Source organism: Triturus cristatus, chromosome 11 (genome assembly GCF_964204655.1).
Source record: "Triturus cristatus chromosome 11, aTriCri1.1, whole genome shotgun sequence".
Lineage (NCBI taxonomy): Eukaryota > Metazoa > Chordata > Amphibia > Caudata > Salamandridae > Triturus > Triturus cristatus.
This window is the reverse complement of record NC_140594.1, coordinates 936,324,439-936,349,991: the sequence shown is the minus strand read 5'-3', so window position 1 is coordinate 936,349,991 and position 25,553 is coordinate 936,324,439. Positions and strand designations below refer to the sequence as shown.

General features: G+C 36.7%; 1 long non-coding RNA gene across 1 annotated transcript; it reads right to left on the bottom strand.

Moving 5' to 3' along the window:
• Positions 1–3,509: 3,509 nt before the first annotated feature.
• Positions 3,510–22,896, bottom strand: LOC146785657 (uncharacterized). The gene is made up of 37 exons (XR_014970726.1): positions 22,831–22,896; positions 22,323–22,441; positions 20,794–20,912; positions 20,285–20,438; positions 19,777–19,895; positions 19,269–19,387; positions 18,760–18,913; positions 18,248–18,370; positions 17,740–17,858; positions 17,231–17,384; positions 16,719–16,841; positions 16,211–16,329; positions 15,703–15,821; positions 15,191–15,347; positions 14,680–14,802; positions 14,168–14,290; positions 13,656–13,779; positions 13,148–13,266; positions 12,639–12,792; positions 12,127–12,249; positions 11,619–11,737; positions 11,110–11,263; positions 10,598–10,720; positions 10,090–10,208; positions 9,582–9,700; positions 9,070–9,226; positions 8,559–8,681; positions 8,047–8,169; positions 7,535–7,658; positions 7,027–7,145; positions 6,519–6,637; positions 6,008–6,130; positions 5,497–5,618; positions 4,984–5,107; positions 4,473–4,595; positions 3,963–4,084; positions 3,510–3,607 (listed from the first exon to the last, which is right to left on the bottom strand). It is a non-coding gene; the product is annotated as an uncharacterized LOC146785657 (long non-coding RNA).
• Positions 22,897–25,553: the final 2,657 nt, after the last annotated feature.

Here is a 25,553-nt window from a genome sequence, read left to right as displayed (position 1 = left end):
CTGTAGATGGAAAAGTCCACTGTTAGCACATTTTCTATAAGCAATACAAAAAAAATCTTGATGATTAGAAAGCGTAAACAGATCAATACTATGGAGTCTTTTATTGTGAAAATCAACAGCTCATTAGAAATTCAAATCTCAATTTTAGTTTTTAACCTCACATACTTCTCTGCAACATTGCTAGTTCCAGGATATAAAGCAGGCTTTAGTAGCGTTGGAGGCAGCCAGGCTTTTATGAACTATCATGACCAACACAATGTGATCCATATTACTCTCATCTTGACAGAAATTATGTTCAGGCACAGTCTCCCACTATAAGGTAGTGAGGACATGCTGATGCTGTGAGCGTCTTTTTAATGCATAAAGGAATTATTGTGAGTTTTACTTGCCTTGCATATTGGTAAAATGATGCCGTATGCCGGAAGACTTCCTTTTTTTTGTTTCTTCAGTCTCGGCAATTCAGAGAAACTCGGTTGTGAAACACTGCCACCTCTGGTCATTCAGTATAATTTGCAGATGGAAAAGTCCACTGTTAGCACATTTTCTATAAGCAATACAAAAAAAATCTTGATTTTTAGAAAGCGTAAACAGATCAATACTATGGAGTCTTTTATTGTGAAAATCAACAGCTCATTAGAAAATCAAATCTCAATTTTAGTTTTTAACCTCACATACTTCTCTGCAACATTGCTAGTTCCAGGATATAAAGCAGGCTTTAGTAGCGTTGGAGGCAGCCAGACTTTTATGAACTATCATGACCAACACAATGTGATCCATATTACTCTCATCTTGATAGAAATTATGTTCAGGCACAGTCTCCCACTGTAAGGTAGTGAGGACATGCTGATGCTGTGAGCGTCTTTTTAATGCATAAAGGAATTATTGTGAGTTTTACGTGCCTTGCATATTGGTAAAATGATGCCGTATGCCGGAAGACTTCCTTTTTTGTTTTTTTCTTCAGTCTCGGCAATTCAGAGAAACTCGGTTGTGAAACACTGCCACCTCTGGTCATTCAGTATAATCTGTAGATGGAAAAGTCCACTGTTAGCACATTTTCTATAAGCAATACAAAAAAATCTTGATGATTAGAAAGCGTAAACAGATCAATACTATGGAGTCTTTTATTGTGAAAATCAACAGCTCATTAGAAATTCAAATCTCAATTTTAGTTTTTAACCTCACATACTTCTCTGCAACATTGCTAGTTCCAGGATATAAAGCAGGCTTTAGTAGCGTTGGAGGCAGCCAGGCTTTTATGAACTATCATGACCAACACAATGTGATCCATATTACTCTCATCTTGACAGAAATTATGTTCAGGCACAGTCTCCCACTATAAGGTAGTGAGGACATGCTGATGCTGTGAGCATCTTTTTAATGCATAAAGGAATTATTGTGAGTTTTACTTGCCTTGCATATTGGTAAAATGATGCCGTATGCCGGAAGACTTCCTTTTTTTTGTTTCTTCAGTCTCGGCAATTCAGAGAAACTCGGTTGTGAAACACTGCCACCTCTGGTCATTCAGTATAATTTGCAGATGGAAAAGTCCACTGTTAGCACATTTTCTATAAGCAATACAAAAAAAATCTTGATTTTTAGAAAGCGTAAACAGATCAATACTATGGAGTCTTTTATTGTGAAAATCAACAGCTCATTAGAAATTCAAATCTCAATTTTAGTTTTTAACCTCACATACTTCTCTGCAACATTGCTAGTTCCAGGATATAAAGCAGGCTTTAGTAGCGTTGGAGGCAGCCAGACTTTTATGAACTATCATGACCAACACAATGTGATCCATATTACTCTCATCTTGATAGAAATTATGTTCAGGCACAGTCTCCCACTGTAAGGTAGTGAGGACATGCTGATGCTGTGAGCGTCTTTTTAATGCATAAAGGAATTATTGTGAGTTTTACGTGCCTTGCATATTGGTACAATGATGCCGTATGCCGGAAGACTTCCTTTTTTGTTTTTTTCTTCAGTCTCGGCAATTCAGAGAAACTAGGTTGTGAAACACTGCCACCTCTGGTCATTCAGTATAATCTGCAGATGGAAAAGTCCACTGTTAGCACATTTTCTATAAGCAATACAAAAAAAATCTTGATGATTAGAAAGCGTAAACAGATCAATACTATGGAGTCTTTTATTGTGAAAATCAACAGCTCATTAGAAATTCAAATCTCAATTTTAGTTTTTAACCTCACATACTTCTCTGCAACATTGCTAGTTCCAGGATATAAAGCAGGCTTTAGTAGCGTTGGAGGCAGCCAGGCTTTTATGAACTATCATGACCAACACAATGTGATCCATATTACTCTCATCTTGACAGAAATTATGTTCAGGCACAGTCTCCCACTATAAGGTAGTGAGGACATGCTGATGCTGTGAGCGTCTTTTTAATGCATAAAGGAATTATTGTGAGTTTTACTTGCCTTGCATATTGGTAAAATGATGCCGTATGCCGGAAGACTTCCTTTTTTTTGTTTCTTCAGTCTCGGCAATTCAGAGAAACTCGGTTGTGAAACACTGCCACCTCTGGTCATTCAGTATAATCTGTAGATGGAAAAGTCCACTGTTAGCACATTTTCTATAAGCAATACAAAAAAAATCTTGATTTTTAGAAAGCGTAAACAGATCAATACTATGGAGTCTTTTATTGTGAAAATCAACAGCTCATTAGAAATTCAAATCTCAATTTTAGTTTTTAACCTCACATACTTCTCTGCAACATTGCTAGTTCCAGGATATAAAGCAGGCTTTAGTAGCGTTGGAGGCAGCCAGGCTTTTATGAACTATCATGACCAACACAATGTGATCCATATTACTTTCATCTTGACAGAAATTATGTTCAGGCACAGTCTCCCACTATAAGGTAGTGAGGACATGCTGATGCTGTGAGCGTCTTTTTAATGCATAAAGGAATTATTGTGAGTTTTACTTGCCTTGCATATTGGTAAAATGATGCCGTATGCCGGAAGACTTCCTTTTTTTTGTTTCTTCAGTCTCGGCAATTCAGAGAAACTCGGTTGTGAAACACTGCCACCTCTGGTCATTCAGTATAATCTGTAGATGGAAAAGTCCACTGTTAGCACATTTTCTATAAGCAATACAAAAAAAATCTTGATTTTTAGAAAGCGTAAACAGATCAATACTATGGAGTCTTTTATTGTGAAAATCAACAGCTCATTAGAAATTCAAATCTCAATTTTAGTTTTTAACCTCACATACTTCTCTGCAACATTGCTAGTTCCAGGATATAAAGCAGGCTTTAGTAGCGTTGGAGGCAGCCAGGCTTTTATGAACTATCATGACCAACACAATGTGATCCATATTACTTTCATCTTGACAGAAATTATGTTCAGGCACAGTCTCCCACTATAAGGTAGTGAGGACATGCTGATGCTGTGAGCGTCTTTTTAATGCATAAAGGAATTATTGTGAGTTTTACTTGCCTTGCATATTGGTAAAATGATGCCGTATGCCGGAAGACTTCCTTTTTTTTGTTTCTTCAGTCTCGGCAATTCAGAGAAACTCGGTTGTGAAACACTGCCACCTCTGGTCATTCAGTATAATTTGCAGATGGAAAAGTCCACTGTTAGCACATTTTCTATAAGCAATACAAAAAAAATCTTGATTTTTAGAAAGCGTAAACAGATCAATACTATGGAGTCTTTTATTGTGAAAATCAACAGCTCATTAGAAAATCAAATCTCAATTTTAGTTTTTAACCTCACATACTTCTCTGCAACATTGCTAGTTCCAGGATATAAAGCAGGCTTTAGTAGCGTTGGAGGCAGCCAGACTTTTATGAACTATCATGACCAACACAATGTGATCCATATTACTCTCATCTTGATAGAAATTATGTTCAGGCACAGTCTCCCACTGTAAGGTAGTGAGGACATGCTGATGCTGTGAGCGTCTTTTTAATGCATAAAGGAATTATTGTGAGTTTTACTTGCCTTGCATATTGGTAAAATGATGCCGTATGCCGGAAGACTTCCTTTTTTTTTTTTTCTTCAGTCTCGGCAATTCAGAGAAACTCGGTTGTGAAACACTGCCACCTCTGGTCATTCAGTATAATCTGTAGATGGAAAAGTCCACTGTTAGCACATTTTCTATAAGCAATACAAAAAAATCTTGATTTTTAGAAAGGGTAAACAGATCAATACTATGGAGTCTTTTATTGTGAAAATCAACAGCTCATTAGAAAATCAAATCTCAATTTTAGTTTTAAACCTCACATACTTCTCTGGAACATTGCTAGCTCCAGGATATAAAGCAGGCTTTAGTAGCGTTGGAGGCAGCCAGGCTTTTATGAACTATCATGACCAACACAATGTGATCCATATTACTTTCATCTTGATAGAAATTATGTTCAGGCACAGTCTCCCACTGTAAGGTAGTGAGGACATGCTGATGCTGTGAGCGTCTTTTTAATGCATAAAGGAATTATTGTGAGTTTTACTTGCCTTATAAATTGGTAAAATGATGCGGTATGCCGGAAGACTTCCTTTTTTTTTTTTTTCTTCAGTCTCGGCAATTCAGAGAAACTCGGTTGTGAAACACTGCCACCTCTGGTCATTCAGTATAATCTGTAGATGGAAAAGTCCACTGTTAGCACATTTTCTATAAGCAATACAAAAAAATCTTGATTTTTAGAAAGCGTAAACAGATCAATACTATGGAGCCTTTTATTGTGAAAATCAACAGCTCATTAGAAAATCAAATCTCAATTTTAGTTTTTAACCTCACATACTTCTCTGCAACATTGCTAGTTCCAGGATATAAAGCAGGCTTTAGTAGCGTTGGAGGCAGCCAGGCTTTTATGAACTATCATGACCAACACAATGTGATCCATATTACTTTCATCTTGACAGAAATTATGTTCAGGCACAGTCTCCCACTGTAAGGTAGTGAGGACATGCTGATGCTGTGAGCGTCTTTTTAATGCATAAAGGAATTATTGTGAGTTAAACTTGCCTTGTATATTGGTAAAATGATGCCGTATGCCGGAAGACTTCCTTTTTTTTTTTTGTTCTTCAGTCTCGGCAATTCAGAGAAACTCGGTTGTGAAACACTGCCACCTCTGGTCATTCAGTATAATCTGTAGATGGAAAAGTCCACTGTTAGCACATTTTCTATAAGCAATACAAAAAAAATCTTGATTTTTAGAAAGCGTAAACAGATCAATACTATGGAGTCTTTTATTGTGAAAATCAACAGCTCATTAGAAAATCAAATCTCAATTTTAGTTTTTAACCTCACATACTTCTCTGCAACATTGCTAGCTCCAGGATATAAAGCAGGCTTTAGTAGCATTGGAGGCAGCCAGGCTTTTATGAGCTATCATGACCAACACAATGTGATCCATATTACTTTCATCTTGACAGAAATTATGTTCAGGCACAGTCTCCCACTGTAAGGTAGTGAGGACATGCTGATGCTGTGAGCGTCTTTTTAATGCATAAAGGAATTATTGTGAGTTTTACTTGCCTTATAAATTGGTAAAATGATGCCGTATGCCGGAAGACTTCCTTTTTTTTTTGTTCTTCAGTCTCGGCAATTCAGAGAAACTCGGTTGTGAAACACTGCCACCTCTGGTCATTCAGTATAATCTGTAGATGGAAAAGTCCACTGTTAGCACATTTTCTATAAGCAATACAAAAAAAATCTTGATTTTTAGAAAGCGTAAACAGATCAATACTATGGAGTCTTTTATTGTGAAAATCAACAGCTCATTAGAAAATCAAATCTCAATTTTAGTTTTTAACCTCACATACTTCTCTGCAACATTGCTAGTTCCAGGATATAAAGCAGGCTTTAGTAGCGTTGGAGGCAGCCAGACTTTTATGAACTATCATGACCAACACAATGTGATCCATATTACTCTCATCTTGATAGAAATTATGTTCAGGCACAGTCTCCCACTGTAAGGTAGTGAGGACATGCTGATGCTGTGAGCGTCTTTTTAATGCATAAAGGAATTATTGTGAGTTTTACTTGCCTTATAAATTGGTAAAATGATGCGGTATGCCGGAAGACTTCCTTTTTTTTTTTTTTCTTCAGTCTCGGCAATTCAGAGAAACTCGGTTGTGAAACACTGCCACCTCTGGTCATTCAGTATAATCTGTAGATGGAAAAGTCCACTGTTAGCACATTTTCTATAAGCAATACAAAAAAATCTTGATTTTTAGAAAGCGTAAACAGATCAATACTATGGAGCCTTTTATTGTGAAAATCAACAGCTCATTAGAAAATCAAATCTCAATTTTAGTTTTTAACCTCACATACTTCTCTGCAACATTGCTAGTTCCAGGATATAAAGCAGGCTTTAGTAGCGTTGGAGGCAGCCAGGCTTTTATGAGCTATCATGACCAACACAATGTGATCCATATTACTTTCATCTTGACAGAAATTATGTTCAGGCACAGTCTCCCACTGTAAGGTAGTGAGGACATGCTGATGCTGTGAGCGTCTTTTTAATGCATAAAGGAATTATTGTGAGTTTTACTTGCCTTATAAATTGGTAAAATGATCCCGTATGCCGGAAGACTTCCTTTTTTTTTTCTTCAGTCTCGGCAATTCAGAGAAACTAGGTTGTGAAACACTGCCACCTCTGGTCATTCAGTATAATCTGCAGATGGAAAAGTCCACTGTTAGCACATTTTCTATAAGCAATACAAAAAAAATCTTGATGATTAGAAAGCGTAAACAGATCAATACTATGGAGTCTTTTATTGTGAAAATCAACAGCTCATTAGAAATTCAAATCTCAATTTTAGTTTTTAACCTCACATACTTCTCTGCAACATTGCTAGTTCCAGGATATAAAGCAGGCTTTAGTAGCGTTGGAGGCAGCCAGGCTTTTATGAACTATCATGACCAACACAATGTGATCCATATTACTCTCATCTTGACAGAAATTATGTTCAGGCACAGTCTCCCACTATAAGGTAGTGAGGACATGCTGATGCTGTGAGCGTCTTTTTAATGCATAAAGGAATTATTGTGAGTTTTACTTGCCTTATAAATTGGTAAAATGATCCCGTATGCCGGAAGACTTCCTTTTTTTTTTCTTCAGTCTCGGCAATTCAGAGAAACTAGGTTGTGAAACACTGCCACCTCTGGTCATTCAGTATAATCTGCAGATGGAAAAGTCCACTGTTAGCACATTTTCTATAAGCAATACAAAAAAAATCTTGATTTTTAGAAAGCGTAAACAGATCAATACTATGGAGTCTTTTATTGTGAAAATCAACAGCTCATTAGAAAATCAAATCTCAATTTTAGTTTTTAACCTCACATACTTCTCTGCAACATTGCTAGCTCCAGGATATAAAGCAGGCTTTAGTAGCGTTGGAGGCAGCCAGGCTTTTATGAACTATCATGACCAACACAATGTGATCCATATTACTTTCATCTTGACAGAAATTATGTTCAGGCACAGTCTCCCACTGTAAGGTAGTGAGGACATGCTGATGCTGTGAGCGTCTTTTTAATGCATAAAGGAATTATTGTGAGTTTTACTTGCCTTATAAATTGGTAAAATGATGCCGTATGCCGGAAGACTTCCTTTTTTTTTTTTGTTCTTCAGTCTCGGCAATTCAGAGAAACTCGGTTGTGAAACACTGCCACCTCTGGTCATTCAGTATAATCTGTAGATGGAAAAGTCCACTGTTAGCACATTTTCTATAAGCAATACAAAAAAATCTTGATTTTTAGAAAGGGTAAACAGATCAATACTATGGAGTCTTTTATTGTGAAAATCAACAGCTCATTAGAAAATCAAATCTCAATTTTAGTTTTTAACCTCACATACTTCTCTGCAACATTGCTAGCTCCAGGATATAAAGCAGGCTTTAGTAGCATTGGAGGCAGCCAGGCTTTTATGAGCTATCATGACCAACACAATGTGATCCATATTACTTTCATCTTGACAGAAATTATGTTCAGGCACAGTCTCCCACTGTAAGGTAGTGAGGACATGCTGATGCTGTGAGCGTCTTTTTAATGCATAAAGGAATTATTGTGAGTTTTACTTGCCTTATAAATTGGTAAAATGATGCCGTATGCCGGAAGACTTCCTTTTTTTTTTTGTTCTTCAGTCTCGGCAATTCAGAGAAACTCGGTTGTGAAACACTGCCACCTCTGGTCATTCAGTATAATCTGTAGATGGAAAAGTCCACTGTTAGCACATTTTCTATAAGCAATACAAAAAAAATCTTGATTTTTAGAAAGCGTAAACAGATCAATACTATGGAGTCTTTTATTGTGAAAATCAACAGCTCATTAGAAAATCAAATCTCAATTTTAGTTTTTAACCTCACATACTTCTCTGCAACATTGCTAGTTCCAGGATATAAAGCAGGCTTTAGTAGCGTTGGAGGCAGCCAGACTTTTATGAACTATCATGACCAACACAATGTGATCCATATTACTCTCATCTTGATAGAAATTATGTTCAGGCACAGTCTCCCACTGTAAGGTAGTGAGGACATGCTGATGCTGTGAGCGTCTTTTTAATGCATAAAGGAATTATTGTGAGTTTTACTTGCCTTGCATATTGGTAAAATGATGCCGTATGCCGGAAGACTTCCTTTTTTTTTTTTTTCTTCAGTCTCGGCAATTCAGAGAAACTCGGTTGTGAAACACTGCCACCTCTGGTCATTCAGTATAATCTGTAGATGGAAAAGTCCACTGTTAGCACATTTTCTATAAGCAATACAAAAAAATCTTGATTTTTAGAAAGGGTAAACAGATCAATACTATGGAGTCTTTTATTGTGAAAATCAACAGCTCATTAGAAAATCAAATCTCAATTTTAGTTTTTAACCTCACATACTTCTCTGCAACATTGCTAGTTCCAGGATATAAAGCAGGCTTTAGTAGCGTTGGAGGCAGCCAGGCTTTTATGAACTATCATGACCAACACAATGTGATCCATATTACTCTCATCTTGACAGAAATTATGTTCAGGCACAGTCTCCCACTATAAGGTAGTGAGGACATGCTGATGCTGTGAGCGTCTTTTTAATGCATAAAGGAATTATTGTGAGTTTTACTTGCCTTATAAATTGGTAAAATGATGCCGTATGCCGGAAGACTTCCTTTTTTTTTTTGTTCTTCAGTCTCGGCAATTCAGAGAAACTCGGTTGTGAAACACTGCCACCTCTGGTCATTCAGTATAATTTGCAGATGGAAAAGTCCACTGTTAGCACATTTTCTATAAGCAATACAAAAAAAATCTTGATTTTTAGAAAGCGTAAACAGATCAATACTATGGAGTCTTTTATTGTGAAAATCAACAGCTCATTAGAAAATCAAATCTCAATTTTAGTTTTTAACCTCACATACTTCTCTGCAACATTGCTAGCTCCAGGATATAAAGCAGGCTTTAGTAGCATTGGAGGCAGCCAGGCTTTTATGAGCTATCATGACCAACACAATGTGATCCATATTACTTTCATCTTGACAGAAATTATGTTCAGGCACAGTCTCCCACTATAAGGTAGTGAGGACATGCTGATGCTGTGAGCGTCTTTTTAATGCATAAAGGAATTATTGTGAGTTTTACTTGCCTTATAAATTGGTAAAATGATCCCGTATGCCGGAAGACTTCCTTTTTTTTTTCTTCAGTCTCGGCAATTCAGAGAAACTAGGTTGTGAAACACTGCCACCTCTGGTCATTCAGTATAATCTGCAGATGGAAAAGTCCACTGTTAGCACATTTTCTATAAGCAATACAAAAAAAATCTTGATTTTTAGAAAGCGTAAACAGATCAATACTATGGAGTCTTTTATTGTGAAAATCAACAGCTCATTAGAAAATCAAATCTCAATTTTAGTTTTTAAGCTCACATACTTCTCTGCAACATTGCTAGCTCCAGGATATAAAGCAGGCTTTAGTAGCATTGGAGGCAGCCAGGCTTTTATGAGCTATCATGACCAACACAATGTGATCCATATTACTTTCATCTTGACAGAAATTATGTTCAGGCACAGTCTCCCACTGTAAGGTAGTGAGGACATGCTGATGCTGTGAGCGTCTTTTTAATGCATAAAGGAATTATTGTGAGTTTTACTTGCCTTATAAATTGGTAAAATGATCCCGTATGCCGGAAGACTTCCTTTTTTTTTTCTTCAGTCTCGGCAATTCAGAGAAACTAGGTTGTGAAACACTGCCACCTCTGGTCATTCAGTATAATCTGCAGATGGAAAAGTCCACTGTTAGCACATTTTCTATAAGCAATACAAAAAAAATCTTGATGATTAGAAAGCGTAAACAGATCAATACTATGGAGTCTTTTATTGTGAAAATCAACAGCTCATTAGAAATTCAAATCTCAATTTTAGTTTTTAACCTCACATACTTCTCTGCAACATTGCTAGTTCCAGGATATAAAGCAGGCTTTAGTAGCGTTGGAGGCAGCCAGGCTTTTATGAACTATCATGACCAACACAATGTGATCCATATTACTCTCATCTTGACAGAAATTATGTTCAGGCACAGTCTCCCACTATAAGGTAGTGAGGACATGCTGATGCTGTGAGCGTCTTTTTAATGCATAAAGGAATTATTGTGAGTTTTACTTGCCTTATAAATTGGTAAAATGATGCCGTATGCCGGAAGACTTCCTTTTTTTTTTTGTTCTTCAGTCTCGGCAATTCAGAGAAACTCGGTTGTGAAACACTGCCACCTCTGGTCATTCAGTATAATCTGTAGATGGAAAAGTCCACTGTTAGCACATTTTCTATAAGCAATACAAAAAAAATCTTGATTTTTAGAAAGCGTAAACAGATCAATACTATGGAGTCTTTTATTGTGAAAATCAACAGCTCATTAGAAATTCAAATCTCAATTTTAGTTTTTAACCTCACATACTTCTCTGCAACATTGCTAGTTCCAGGATATAAAGCAGGCTTTAGTAGCGTTGGAGGCAGCCAGACTTTTATGAACTATCATGACCAACACAATGTGATCCATATTACTCTCATCTTGACAGAAATTATGTTCAGGCACAGTCTCCCACTGTAAGGTAGTGAGGACATGCTGATGCTGTGAGCGTCTTTTTAATGCATAAAGGAATTATTGTGAGTTTTACTTGCCTTGCATATTGGTAAAATGATGCCGTATGCCGGAAGACTTCCTTTTTTTTTTTCTTCAGTCTCGTCAATTCAGAGAAACTCGGTTGTGAAACACTGCCACCTCTGGTCATTCAGTATAATTTGCAGATGGAAAAGTCCACTGTTAGCACATTTTCTATAAGCAATACAAAAAAAATCTTGATTTTTAGAAAGCGTAAACAGATCAATACTATGGAGTCTTTTATTGTGAAAATCAACAGCTCATTAGAAAATCAAATCTCAATTTTAGTTTTTAAGCTCACATACTTCTCTGCAACATTGCTAGCTCCAGGATATAAAGCAGGCTTTAGTAGCATTGGAGGCAGCCAGGCTTTTATGAGCTATCATGACCAACACAATGTGATCCATATTACTTTCATCTTGACAGAAATTATGTTCAGGCACAGTCTCCCACTGTAAGGTAGTGAGGACATGCTGATGCTGTGAGCGTCTTTTTAATGCATAAAGGAATTATTGTGAGTTTTACTTGCCTTATAAATTGGTAAAATGATCCCGTATGCCGGAAGACTTCCTTTTTTTTTTCTTCAGTCTCGGCAATTCAGAGAAACTAGGTTGTGAAACACTGCCACCTCTGGTCATTCAGTATAATCTGCAGATGGAAAAGTCCACTGTTAGCACATTTTCTATAAGCAATACAAAAAAAATCTTGATGATTAGAAAGCGTAAACAGATCAATACTATGGAGTCTTTTATTGTGAAAATCAACAGCTCATTAGAAATTCAAATCTCAATTTTAGTTTTTAACCTCACATACTTCTCTGCAACATTGCTAGTTCCAGGATATAAAGCAGGCTTTAGTAGCGTTGGAGGCAGCCAGGCTTTTATGAACTATCATGACCAACACAATGTGATCCATATTACTCTCATCTTGACAGAAATTATGTTCAGGCACAGTCTCCCACTATAAGGTAGTGAGGACATGCTGATGCTGTGAGCGTCTTTTTAATGCATAAAGGAATTATTGTGAGTTTTACTTGCCTTATAAATTGGTAAAATGATGCCGTATGCCGGAAGACTTCCTTTTTTTTTTTGTTCTTCAGTCTCGGCAATTCAGAGAAACTCGGTTGTGAAACACTGCCACCTCTGGTCATTCAGTATAATCTGTAGATGGAAAAGTCCACTGTTAGCACATTTTCTATAAGCAATACAAAAAAAATCTTGATTTTTAGAAAGCGTAAACAGATCAATACTATGGAGTCTTTTATTGTGAAAATCAACAGCTCATTAGAAATTCAAATCTCAATTTTAGTTTTTAACCTCACATACTTCTCTGCAACATTGCTAGTTCCAGGATATAAAGCAGGCTTTAGTAGCGTTGGAGGCAGCCAGACTTTTATGAACTATCATGACCAACACAATGTGATCCATATTACTCTCATCTTGACAGAAATTATGTTCAGGCACAGTCTCCCACTGTAAGGTAGTGAGGACATGCTGATGCTGTGAGCGTCTTTTTAATGCATAAAGGAATTATTGTGAGTTTTACTTGCCTTGCATATTGGTAAAATGATGCCGTATGCCGGAAGACTTCCTTTTTTTTTTTCTTCAGTCTCGTCAATTCAGAGAAACTCGGTTGTGAAACACTGCCACCTCTGGTCATTCAGTATAATTTGCAGATGGAAAAGTCCACTGTTAGCACATTTTCTATAAGCAATACAAAAAAAATCTTGATTTTTAGAAAGCGTAAACAGATCAATACTATGGAGTCTTTTATTGTGAAAATCAACAGCTCATTAGAAATTCAAATCTCAATTTTAGTTTTTAACCTCACATACTTCTCTGCAACATTGCTAGTTCCAGGATATAAAGCAGGCTTTAGTAGCGTTGGAGGCAGCCAGGCTTTTATGAACTATCATGACCAACACAATGTGATCCATATTACTCTCATCTTGACAGAAATTATGTTCAGGCACAGTCTCCCACTATAAGGTAGTGAGGACATGCTGATGCTGTGAGCGTCTTTTTAATGCATAAAGGAATTATTGTGAGTTTTACTTGCCTTATAAATTGGTAAAATGATCCCGTATGCCGGAAGACTTCCTTTTTTTTTTCTTCAGTCTCGGCAATTCAGAGAAACTAGGTTGTGAAACACTGCCACCTCTGGTCATTCAGTATAATCTGCAGATGGAAAAGTCCACTGTTAGCACATTTTCTATAAGCAATACAAAAAAAATCTTGATTTTTAGAAAGCGTAAACAGATCAATACTATGGAGTCTTTTATTGTGAAAATCAACAGCTCATTAGAAAATCAAATCTCAATTTTAGTTTTTAACCTCACATACTTCTCTGCAACATTGCTAGCTCCAGGATATAAAGCAGGCTTTAGTAGCGTTGGAGGCAGCCAGGCTTTTATGAACTATCATGACCAACACAATGTGATCCATATTACTTTCATCTTGACAGAAATTATGTTCAGGCACAGTCTCCCACTGTAAGGTAGTGAGGACATGCTGATGCTGTGAGCGTCTTTTTAATGCATAAAGGAATTATTGTGAGTTTTACTTGCCTTATAAATTGGTAAAATGATGCCGTATGCCGGAAGACTTCCTTTTTTTTTTTTGTTCTTCAGTCTCGGCAATTCAGAGAAACTCGGTTGTGAAACACTGCCACCTCTGGTCATTCAGTATAATCTGTAGATGGAAAAGTCCACTGTTAGCACATTTTCTATAAGCAATACAAAAAAATCTTGATTTTTAGAAAGGGTAAACAGATCAATACTATGGAGTCTTTTATTGTGAAAATCAACAGCTCATTAGAAAATCAAATCTCAATTTTAGTTTTTAACCTCACATACTTCTCTGCAACATTGCTAGCTCCAGGATATAAAGCAGGCTTTAGTAGCATTGGAGGCAGCCAGGCTTTTATGAGCTATCATGACCAACACAATGTGATCCATATTACTTTCATCTTGACAGAAATTATGTTCAGGCACAGTCTCCCACTGTAAGGTAGTGAGGACATGCTGATGCTGTGAGCGTCTTTTTAATGCATAAAGGAATTATTGTGAGTTTTACTTGCCTTATAAATTGGTAAAATGATGCCGTATGCCGGAAGACTTCCTTTTTTTTTTTGTTCTTCAGTCTCGGCAATTCAGAGAAACTCGGTTGTGAAACACTGCCACCTCTGGTCATTCAGTATAATCTGTAGATGGAAAAGTCCACTGTTAGCACATTTTCTATAAGCAATACAAAAAAAATCTTGATTTTTAGAAAGCGTAAACAGATCAATACTATGGAGTCTTTTATTGTGAAAATCAACAGCTCATTAGAAAATCAAATCTCAATTTTAGTTTTTAACCTCACATACTTCTCTGCAACATTGCTAGTTCCAGGATATAAAGCAGGCTTTAGTAGCGTTGGAGGCAGCCAGACTTTTATGAACTATCATGACCAACACAATGTGATCCATATTACTCTCATCTTGATAGAAATTATGTTCAGGCACAGTCTCCCACTGTAAGGTAGTGAGGACATGCTGATGCTGTGAGCGTCTTTTTAATGCATAAAGGAATTATTGTGAGTTTTACTTGCCTTGCATATTGGTAAAATGATGCCGTATGCCGGAAGACTTCCTTTTTTTTTTTTTTCTTCAGTCTCGGCAATTCAGAGAAACTCGGTTGTGAAACACTGCCACCTCTGGTCATTCAGTATAATCTGTAGATGGAAAAGTCCACTGTTAGCACATTTTCTATAAGCAATACAAAAAAATCTTGATTTTTAGAAAGGGTAAACAGATCAATACTATGGAGTCTTTTATTGTGAAAATCAACAGCTCATTAGAAAATCAAATCTCAATTTTAGTTTTTAACCTCACATACTTCTCTGCAACATTGCTAGTTCCAGGATATAAAGCAGGCTTTAGTAGCGTTGGAGGCAGCCAGGCTTTTATGAACTATCATGACCAACACAATGTGATCCATATTACTCTCATCTTGACAGAAATTATGTTCAGGCACAGTCTCCCACTATAAGGTAGTGAGGACATGCTGATGCTGTGAGCGTCTTTTTAATGCATAAAGGAATTATTGTGAGTTTTACTTGCCTTATAAATTGGTAAAATGATGCCGTATGCCGGAAGACTTCCTTTTTTTTTTTGTTCTTCAGTCTCGGCAATTCAGAGAAACTCGGTTGTGAAACACTGCCACCTCTGGTCATTCAGTATAATTTGCAGATGGAAAAGTCCACTGTTAGCACATTTTCTATAAGCAATACAAAAAAAATCTTGATTTTTAGAAAGCGTAAACAGATCAATACTATGGAGTCTTTTATTGTGAAAATCAACAGCTCATTAGAAAATCAAATCTCAATTTTAGTTTTTAACCTCACATACTTCTCTGCAACATTGCTAGCTCCAGGATATAAAGCAGGCTTTAGTAGCATTGGAGGCAGCCAGGCTTTTATGAGCTATCATGACCAACACAATGTGATCCATATTACTTTCATCTTGACAGAAATTATGTTCAGGCACAGTCTCCCACTATAAGGTAGTGAGGACATGCTGATGCTGTGAGCGTCTTTTTAATGCATAAAGGAATTATTGTGAGTTTTACTTGCCTTATAAATTGGTAAAATGATCCCGTATGCCGGAAGACTTCCTTTTTTTTTTCTTCAGTCTCGGCAATTCAGAGAAACTAGGTTGTGAAACACTGCCACCTCTGGTCATTCAGTATAATCTGCAGATGGAAAAGTCCACTGTTAGCACATTTTCTATAAGCAATACAAAAAAAATCTTGATTTTTAGAAAGCGTAAACAGATCAATACTATGGAGTCTTTTATTGTGAAAATCAACAGCTCATTAGAAAATCAAATCTCAATTTTAGTTTTTAAGCTCACATACTTCTCTGCAACATTGCTAGCTCCAGGATATAAAGCAGGCTTTAGTAGCATTGGAGGCAGCCAGGCTTTTATGAGCTATCATGACCAACACAATGTGATCCATATTACTTTCATCTTGACAGAAATTATGTTCAGGCACAGTCTCCCACTGTAAGGTAGTGAGGACATGCTGATGCTGTGAGCGTCTTTTTAATGCATAAAGGAATTATTGTGAGTTTTACTTGCCTTATAAATTGGTAAAATGATCCCGTATGCCGGAAGACTTCCTTTTTTTTTTCTTCAGTCTCGGCAATTCAGAGAAACTAGGTTGTGAAACACTGCCACCTCTGGTCATTCAGTATAATCTGCAGATGGAAAAGTCCACTGTTAGCACATTTTCTATAAGCAATACAAAAAAAATCTTGATGATTAGAAAGCGTAAACAGATCAATACTATGGAGTCTTTTATTGTGAAAATCAACAGCTCATTAGAAATTCAAATCTCAATTTTAGTTTTTAACCTCACATACTTCTCTGCAACATTGCTAGTTCCAGGATATAAAGCAGGCTTTAGTAGCGTTGGAGGCAGCCAGGCTTTTATGAACTATCATGACCAACACAATGTGATCCATATTACTCTCATCTTGACAGAAATTATGTTCAGGCACAGTCTCCCACTATAAGGTAGTGAGGACATGCTGATGCTGTGAGCGTCTTTTTAATGCATAAAGGAATTATTGTGAGTTTTACTTGCCTTATAAATTGGTAAAATGATGCCGTATGCCGGAAGACTTCCTTTTTTTTTTTGTTCTTCAGTCTCGGCAATTCAGAGAAACTCGGTTGTGAAACACTGCCACCTCTGGTCATTCAGTATAATCTGTAGATGGAAAAGTCCACTGTTAGCACATTTTCTATAAGCAATACAAAAAAAATCTTGATTTTTAGAAAGCGTAAACAGATCAATACTATGGAGTCTTTTATTGTGAAAATCAACAGCTCATTAGAAATTCAAATCTCAATTTTAGTTTTTAACCTCACATACTTCTCTGCAACATTGCTAGTTCCAGGATATAAAGCAGGCTTTAGTAGCGTTGGAGGCAGCCAGACTTTTATGAACTATCATGACCAACACAATGTGATCCATATTACTCTCATCTTGACAGAAATTATGTTCAGGCACAGTCTCCCACTGTAAGGTAGTGAGGACATGCTGATGCTGTGAGCGTCTTTTTAATGCATAAAGGAATTATTGTGAGTTTTACTTGCCTTGCATATTGGTAAAATGATGCCGTATGCCGGAAGACTTCCTTTTTTTTTTTCTTCAGTCTCGTCAATTCAGAGAAACTCGGTTGTGAAACACTGCCACCTCTGGTCATTCAGTATAATTTGCAGATGGAAAAGTCCACTGTTAGCACATTTTCTATAAGCAATACAAAAAAAATCTTGATTTTTAGAAAGCGTAAACAGATCAATACTATGGAGTCTTTTATTGTGAAAATCAACAGCTCATTAGAAAATCAAATCTCAATTTTAGTTTTTAAGCTCACATACTTCTCTGCAACATTGCTAGCTCCAGGATATAAAGCAGGCTTTAGTAGCATTGGAGGCAGCCAGGCTTTTATGAGCTATCATGACCAACACAATGTGATCCATATTACTTTCATCTTGACAGAAATTATGTTCAGGCACAGTCTCCCACTGTAAGGTAGTGAGGACATGCTGATGCTGTGAGCGTCTTTTTAATGCATAAAGGAATTATTGTGAGTTTTACTTGCCTTATAAATTGGTAAAATGATCCCGTATGCCGGAAGACTTCCTTTTTTTTTTCTTCAGTCTCGGCAATTCAGAGAAACTAGGTTGTGAAACACTGCCACCTCTGGTCATTCAGTATAATCTGCAGATGGAAAAGTCCACTGTTAGCACATTTTCTATAAGCAATACAAAAAAAATCTTGATGATTAGAAAGCGTAAACAGATCAATACTATGGAGTCTTTTATTGTGAAAATCAACAGCTCATTAGAAATTCAAATCTCAATTTTAGTTTTTAACCTCACATACTTCTCTGCAACATTGCTAGTTCCAGGATATAAAGCAGGCTTTAGTAGCGTTGGAGGCAGCCAGGCTTTTATGAACTATCATGACCAACACAATGTGATCCATATTACTCTCATCTTGACAGAAATTATGTTCAGGCACAGTCTCCCACTATAAGGTAGTGAGGACATGCTGATGCTGTGAGCGTCTTTTTAATGCATAAAGGAATTATTGTGAGTTTTACTTGCCTTATAAATTGGTAAAATGATGCCGTATGCCGGAAGACTTCCTTTTTTTTTTTGTTCTTCAGTCTCGGCAATTCAGAGAAACTCGGTTGTGAAACACTGCCACCTCTGGTCATTCAGTATAATCTGTAGATGGAAAAGTCCACTGTTAGCACATTTTCTATAAGCAATACAAAAAAAATCTTGATTTTTAGAAAGCGTAAACAGATCAATACTATGGAGTCTTTTATTGTGAAAATCAACAGCTCATTAGAAATTCAAATCTCAATTTTAGTTTTTAACCTCACATACTTCTCTGCAACATTGCTAGTTCCAGGATATAAAGCAGGCTTTAGTAGCGTTGGAGGCAGCCAGACTTTTATGAACTATCATGACCAACACAATGTGATCCATATTACTCTCATCTTGACAGAAATTATGTTCAGGCACAGTCTCCCACTGTAAGGTAGTGAGGACATGCTGATGCTGTGAGCGTCTTTTTAATGCATAAAGGAATTATTGTGAGTTTTACTTGCCTTGCATATTGGTAAAATGATGCCGTATGCCGGAAGACTTCCTTTTTTTTTTTCTTCAGTCTCGTCAATTCAGAGAAACTCGGTTGTGAAACACTGCCACCTCTGGTCATTCAGTATAATTTGCAGATGGAAAAGTCCACTGTTAGCACATTTTCTATAAGCAATACAAAAAAAATCTTGATTTTTAGAAAGCGTAAACAGATCAATACTATGGAGTCTTTTATTGTGAAAATCAACAGCTCATTAGAAATTCAAATCTCAATTTTAGTTTTTAACCTCACATACTTCTCTGCAACATTGCTAGTTCCAGGATATAAAGCAGGCTTTAGTAGCGTTGGAGGCAGCCAGGCTTTTATGAACTATCATGACCAACACAATGTGATCCATATTACTCTCATCTTGACAGAAATTATGTTCAGGCACAGTCTCCCACTATAAGGTAGTGAGGACATGCTGATGCTGTGAGCGTCTTTTTAATGCATAAAGGAATTATTGTGAGTTTTACTTGCCTTATAAATTGGTAAAATGATCCCGTATGCCGGAAGACTTCCTTTTTTTTTTCTTCAGTCTCGGCAATTCAGAGAAACTAGGTTGTGAAACACTGCCACCTCTGGTCATTCAGTATAATCTGCAGATGGAAAAGTCCACTGTTAGCACATTTTCTATAAGCAATACAAAAAAAATCTTGATTTTTAGAAAGCGTAAACAGATCAATACTATGGAGTCTTTTATTGTGAAAATCAACAGCTCATTAGAAAATCAAATCTCAATTTTAGTTTTTAACCTCACATACTTCTCTGCAACATTGCTAGCTCCAGGATATAAAGCAGGCTTTAGTAGCATTGGAGGCAGCCAGGCTTTTATGAGCTATCATGACCAACACAATGTGATCCATATTACTTTCATCTTGACAGAAATTATGTTCAGGCACAGTCTCCCACTGTAAGGTAGTGAGGACATGCTGATGCTGTGAGCGTCTTTTTAATGCATAAAGGAATTATTGTGAGTTTTACTTGCCTTATAAATTGGTAAAATGATCCCGTATGCCGGAAGACTTCCTTTTTTTTTTCTTCAGTCTCGGCAATTCAGAGAAACTAGGTTGTGAAACACTGCCACCTCTGGTCATTCAGTATAATCTGCAGATGGAAAAGTCCACTGTTAGCACATTTTCTATAAGCAATACAAAAAAAATCTTGATGATTAGAAAGCGTAAACAGATCAATACTATGGAGTCTTTTATTGTGAAAATCAACAGCTCATTAGAAATTCAAATCTCAATTTTAGTTTTTAACCTCACATACTTCTCTGCAACATTGCTAGTTCCAGGATATAAAGCAGGCTTTAGTAGCGTTGGAGGCAGCCAGGCTTTTATGAACTATCATGACCAACACAATGTGATCCATATTACTCTCATCTTGACAGAAATTATGTTCAGGCACAGTCTCCCACTATAAGGTAGTGAGGACATGCTGATGTTGTGAGCGTCTTTTTAATGCATAAAGGAATTATTGTGAGTTTTACTTGCCTTATAAATTGGTAAAATGATCCCGTATGCCGGAAGACTTCCTTTTTTTTTTTCTTCAGTCTCGTCAATTCAGAGAAACTCGGTTGTGAAACACTGCCACCTCTGGTCATTCAGTATAATTTGCAGATGGAAAAGTCCACTGTTAGCACATTTTCTATAAGCAATACAAAAAAAATCTTGATTTTTAGAAAGCGTAAACAGATCAATACTATGGAGTCTTTTATTGTGAAAATCAACAGCTCATTAGAAAATCAAATCTCAATTTTAGTTTTTAACCTCACATACTTCTCTGCAACATTGCTAGCTCCAGGATATAAAGCAGGCTTTAGTAGCATTGGAGGCAGCCAGGCTTTTATGAGCTATCATGACCAACACAATGTGATCCATATTACTTTCATCTTGACAGAAATTATGTTCAGGCACAGTCTCCCACTATAAGGTAGTGAGGACATGCTGATGCTGTGAGCGTCTTTTTAATGCATAAAGGAATTATTGTGAGTTTTACTTGCCTTATAAATTGGTAAAATGATCCCGTATGCCGGAAGACTTCCTTTTTTTTTTCTTCAGTCTCGGCAATTCAGAGAAACTAGGTTGTGAAACACTGCCACCTCTGGTCATTCAGTATAATCTGCAGATGGAAAAGTCCACTGTTAGCACATTTTCTATAAGCAATACAAAAAAAATCTTGATTTTTAGAAAGCGTAAACAGATCAATACTATGGAGTCTTTTATTGTGAAAATCAACAGCTCATTAGAAAATCAAATCTCAATTTTAGTTTTTAACCTCACATACTTCTCTGCAACATTGCTAGCTCCAGGATATAAAGCAGGCTTTAGTAGCGTTGGAGGCAGCCAGGCTTTTATGAACTATCATGACCAACACAATGTGATCCATATTACTCTCATCTTGACAGAAATTATGTTCAGGCACAGTCTCCCACTATAAGGTAGTGAGGACATGCTGATGCTGTGAGCGTCTTTTTAATGCATAAAGGAATTATTGTGAGTTTTACTTGCCTTATAAATTGGTAAAATGATGCCGTATGCCGGAAGACTTCCTTTTTTTTTTTGTTCTTCAGTCTCGGCAATTCAGAGAAACTCGGTTGTGAAACACTGCCACCTCTGGTCATTCAGTATAATCTGTAGATGGAAAAGTCCACTGTTAGCACATTTTCTATAAGCAATACAAAAAAAATCTTGATTTTTAGAAAGCGTAAACAGATCAATACTATGGAGTCTTTTATTGTGAAAATCAACAGCTCATTAGAAATTCAAATCTCAATTTTAGTTTTTAACCTCACATACTTCTCTGCAACATTGCTAGTTCCAGGATATAAAGCAGGCTTTAGTAGCGTTGGAGGCAGCCAGACTTTTATGAACTATCATGACCAACACAATGTGATCCATATTACTCTCATCTTGACAGAAATTATGTTCAGGCACAGTCTCCCACTGTAAGGTAGTGAGGACATGCTGATGCTGTGAGCGTCTTTTTAATGCATAAAGGAATTATTGTGAGTTTTACTTGCCTTGCATATTGGTAAAATGATGCCGTATGCCGGAAGACTTCCTTTTTTTTTTTCTTCAGTCTCGTCAATTCAGAGAAACTCGGTTGTGAAACACTGCCACCTCTGGTCATTCAGTATAATTTGCAGATGGAAAAGTCCACTGTTAGCACATTTTCTATAAGCAATACAAAAAAAATCTTGATTTTTAGAAAGCGTAAACAGATCAATACTATGGAGTCTTTTATTGTGAAAATCAACAGCTCATTAGAAATTCAAATCTCAATTTTAGTTTTTAACCTCACATACTTCTCTGCAACATTGCTAGTTCCAGGATATAAAGCAGGCTTTAGTAGCGTTGGAGGCAGCCAGGCTTTTATGAACTATCATGACCAACACAATGTGATCCATATTACTCTCATCTTGACAGAAATTATGTTCAGGCACAGTCTCCCACTATAAGGTAGTGAGGACATGCTGATGCTGTGAGCGTCTTTTTAATGCATAAAGGAATTATTGTGAGTTTTACTTGCCTTATAAATTGGTAAAATGATCCCGTATGCCGGAAGACTTCCTTTTTTTTTTCTTCAGTCTCGGCAATTCAGAGAAACTAGGTTGTGAAACACTGCCACCTCTGGTCATTCAGTATAATCTGCAGATGGAAAAGTCCACTGTTAGCACATTTTCTATAAGCAATACAAAAAAAATCTTGATTTTTAGAAAGCGTAAACAGATCAATACTATGGAGTCTTTTATTGTGAAAATCAACAGCTCATTAGAAAATCAAATCTCAATTTTAGTTTTTAACCTCACATACTTCTCTGCAACATTGCTAGCTCCAGGATATAAAGCAGGCTTTAGTAGCATTGGAGGCAGCCAGGCTTTTATGAGCTATCATGACCAACACAATGTGATCCATATTACTTTCATCTTGACAGAAATTATGTTCAGGCACAGTCTCCCACTGTAAGGTAGTGAGGACATGCTGATGCTGTGAGCGTCTTTTTAATGCATAAAGGAATTATTGTGAGTTTTACTTGCCTTATAAATTGGTAAAATGATCCCGTATGCCGGAAGACTTCCTTTTTTTTTTCTTCAGTCTCGGCAATTCAGAGAAACTAGGTTGTGAAACACTGCCACCTCTGGTCATTCAGTATAATCTGCAGATGGAAAAGTCCACTGTTAGCACATTTTCTATAAGCAATACAAAAAAAATCTTGATGATTAGAAAGCGTAAACAGATCAATACTATGGAGTCTTTTATTGTGAAAATCAACAGCTCATTAGAAATTCAAATCTCAATTTTAGTTTTTAACCTCACATACTTCTCTGCAACATTGCTAGTTCCAGGATATAAAGCAGGCTTTAGTAGCGTTGGAGGCAGCCAGGCTTTTATGAACTATCATGACCAACACAATGTGATCCATATTACTCTCATCTTGACAGAAATTATGTTCAGGCACAGTCTCCCACTATAAGGTAGTGAGGACATGCTGATGCTGTGAGCGTCTTTTTAATGCATAAAGGAATTATTGTGAGTTTTACTTGCCTTATAAATTGGTAAAATGATCCCGTATGCCGGAAGACTTCCTTTTTTTTTTTCTTCAGTCTCGTCAATTCAGAGAAACTCGGTTGTGAAACACTGCCACCTCTGGTCATTCAGTATAATTTGCAGATGGAAAAGTCCACTGTTAGCACATTTTCTATAAGCAATACAAAAAAAATCTTGATTTTTAGAAAGCGTAAACAGATCAATACTATGGAGTCTTTTATTGTGAAAATCAACAGCTCATTAGAAAATCAAATCTCAATTTTAGTTTTTAACCTCACATACTTCTCTGCAACATTGCTAGCTCCAGGATATAAAGCAGGCTTTAGTAGCATTGGAGGCAGCCAGGCTTTTATGAGCTATCATGACCAACACAATGTGATCCATATTACTTTCATCTTGACAGAAATTATGTTCAGGCACAGTCTCCCACTATAAGGTAGTGAGGACATGCTGATGCTGTGAGCGTCTTTTTAATGCATAAAGGAATTATTGTGAGTTTTACTTGCCTTATAAATTGGTAAAATGATCCCGTATGCCGGAAGACTTCCTTTTTTTTTTCTTCAGTCTCGGCAATTCAGAGAAACTAGGTTGTGAAACACTGCCACCTCTGGTCATTCAGTATAATCTGCAGATGGAAAAGTCCACTGTTAGCACATTTTCTATAAGCAATACAAAAAAAATCTTGATTTTTAGAAAGCGTAAACAGATCAATACTATGGAGTCTTTTATTGTGAAAATCAACAGCTCATTAGAAAATCAAATCTCAATTTTAGTTTTTAACCTCACATACTTCTCTGCAACATTGCTAGCTCCAGGATATAAAGCAGGCTTTAGTAGCATTGGAGGCAGCCAGGCTTTTATGAGCTATCATGACCAACACAATGTGATCCATATTACTTTCATCTTGACAGAAATTATGTTCAGGCACAGTCTCCCACTGTAAGGTAGTGAGGACATGCTGATGCTGTGAGCGTCTTTTTAATGCATAAAGGAATTATTGTGAGTTTTACTTGCCTTATAAATTGGTAAAATGATCCCGTATGCCGGAAGACTTCCTTTTTTTTTTCTTCAGTCTCGGCAATTCAGAGAAACTAGGTTGTGAAACACTGCCACCTCTGGTCATTCAGTATAATCTGCAGATGGAAAAGTCCACTGTTAGCACATTTTCTATAAGCAATACAAAAAAAATCTTGATGATTAGAAAGCGTAAACAGATCAATACTATGGAGTCTTTTATTGTGAAAATCAACAGCTCATTAGAAATTCAAATCTCAATTTTAGTTTTTAACCTCACATACTTCTCTGCAACATTGCTAGTTCCAGGATATAAAGCAGGCTTTAGTAGCGTTGGAGGCAGCCAGACTTTTATGAACTATCATGACCAACACAATGTGATCCATATTACTCTCATCTTGACAGAAATTATGTTCAGGCACAGTCTCCCACTGTAAGGTAGTGAGGACATGCTGATGCTGTGAGCGTCTTTTTAATGCATAAAGGAATTATTGTGAGTTTTACTTGCCTTGCATATTGGTAAAATGATGCCGTATGCCGGAAGACTTCCTTTTTTTTTTTCTTCAGTCTCGTCAATTCAGAGAAACTCGGTTGTGAAACACTGCCACCTCTGGTCATTCAGTATAATTTGCAGATGGAAAAGTCCACTGTTAGCACATTTTCTATAAGCAATACAAAAAAAATCTTGATTTTTAGAAAGCGTAAACAGATCAATACTATGGAGTCTTTTATTGTGAAAATCAACAGCTCATTAGAAAATCAAATCTCAATTTTAGTTTTTAACCTCACATACTTCTCTGCAACATTGCTAGCTCCAGGATATAAAGCAGGCTTTAGTAGCGTTGGAGGCAGCCAGGCTTTTATGAACTATCATGACCAACACAATGTGATCCATATTACTTTCATCTTGACAGAAATTATGTTCAGGCACAGTCTCCCACTGTAAGGTAGTGAGGACATGCTGATGCTGTGAGCGTCTTTTTAATGCATAAAGGAATTATTGTGAGTTTTACTTGCCTTATAAATTGGTAAAATGATGCCGTATGCCGGAAGACTTCCTTTTTTTTTTTTGTTCTTCAGTCTCGGCAATTCAGAGAAACTCGGTTGTGAAACACTGCCACCTCTGGTCATTCAGTATAATCTGTAGATGGAAAAGTCCACTGTTAGCACATTTTCTATAAGCAATACAAAAAAATCT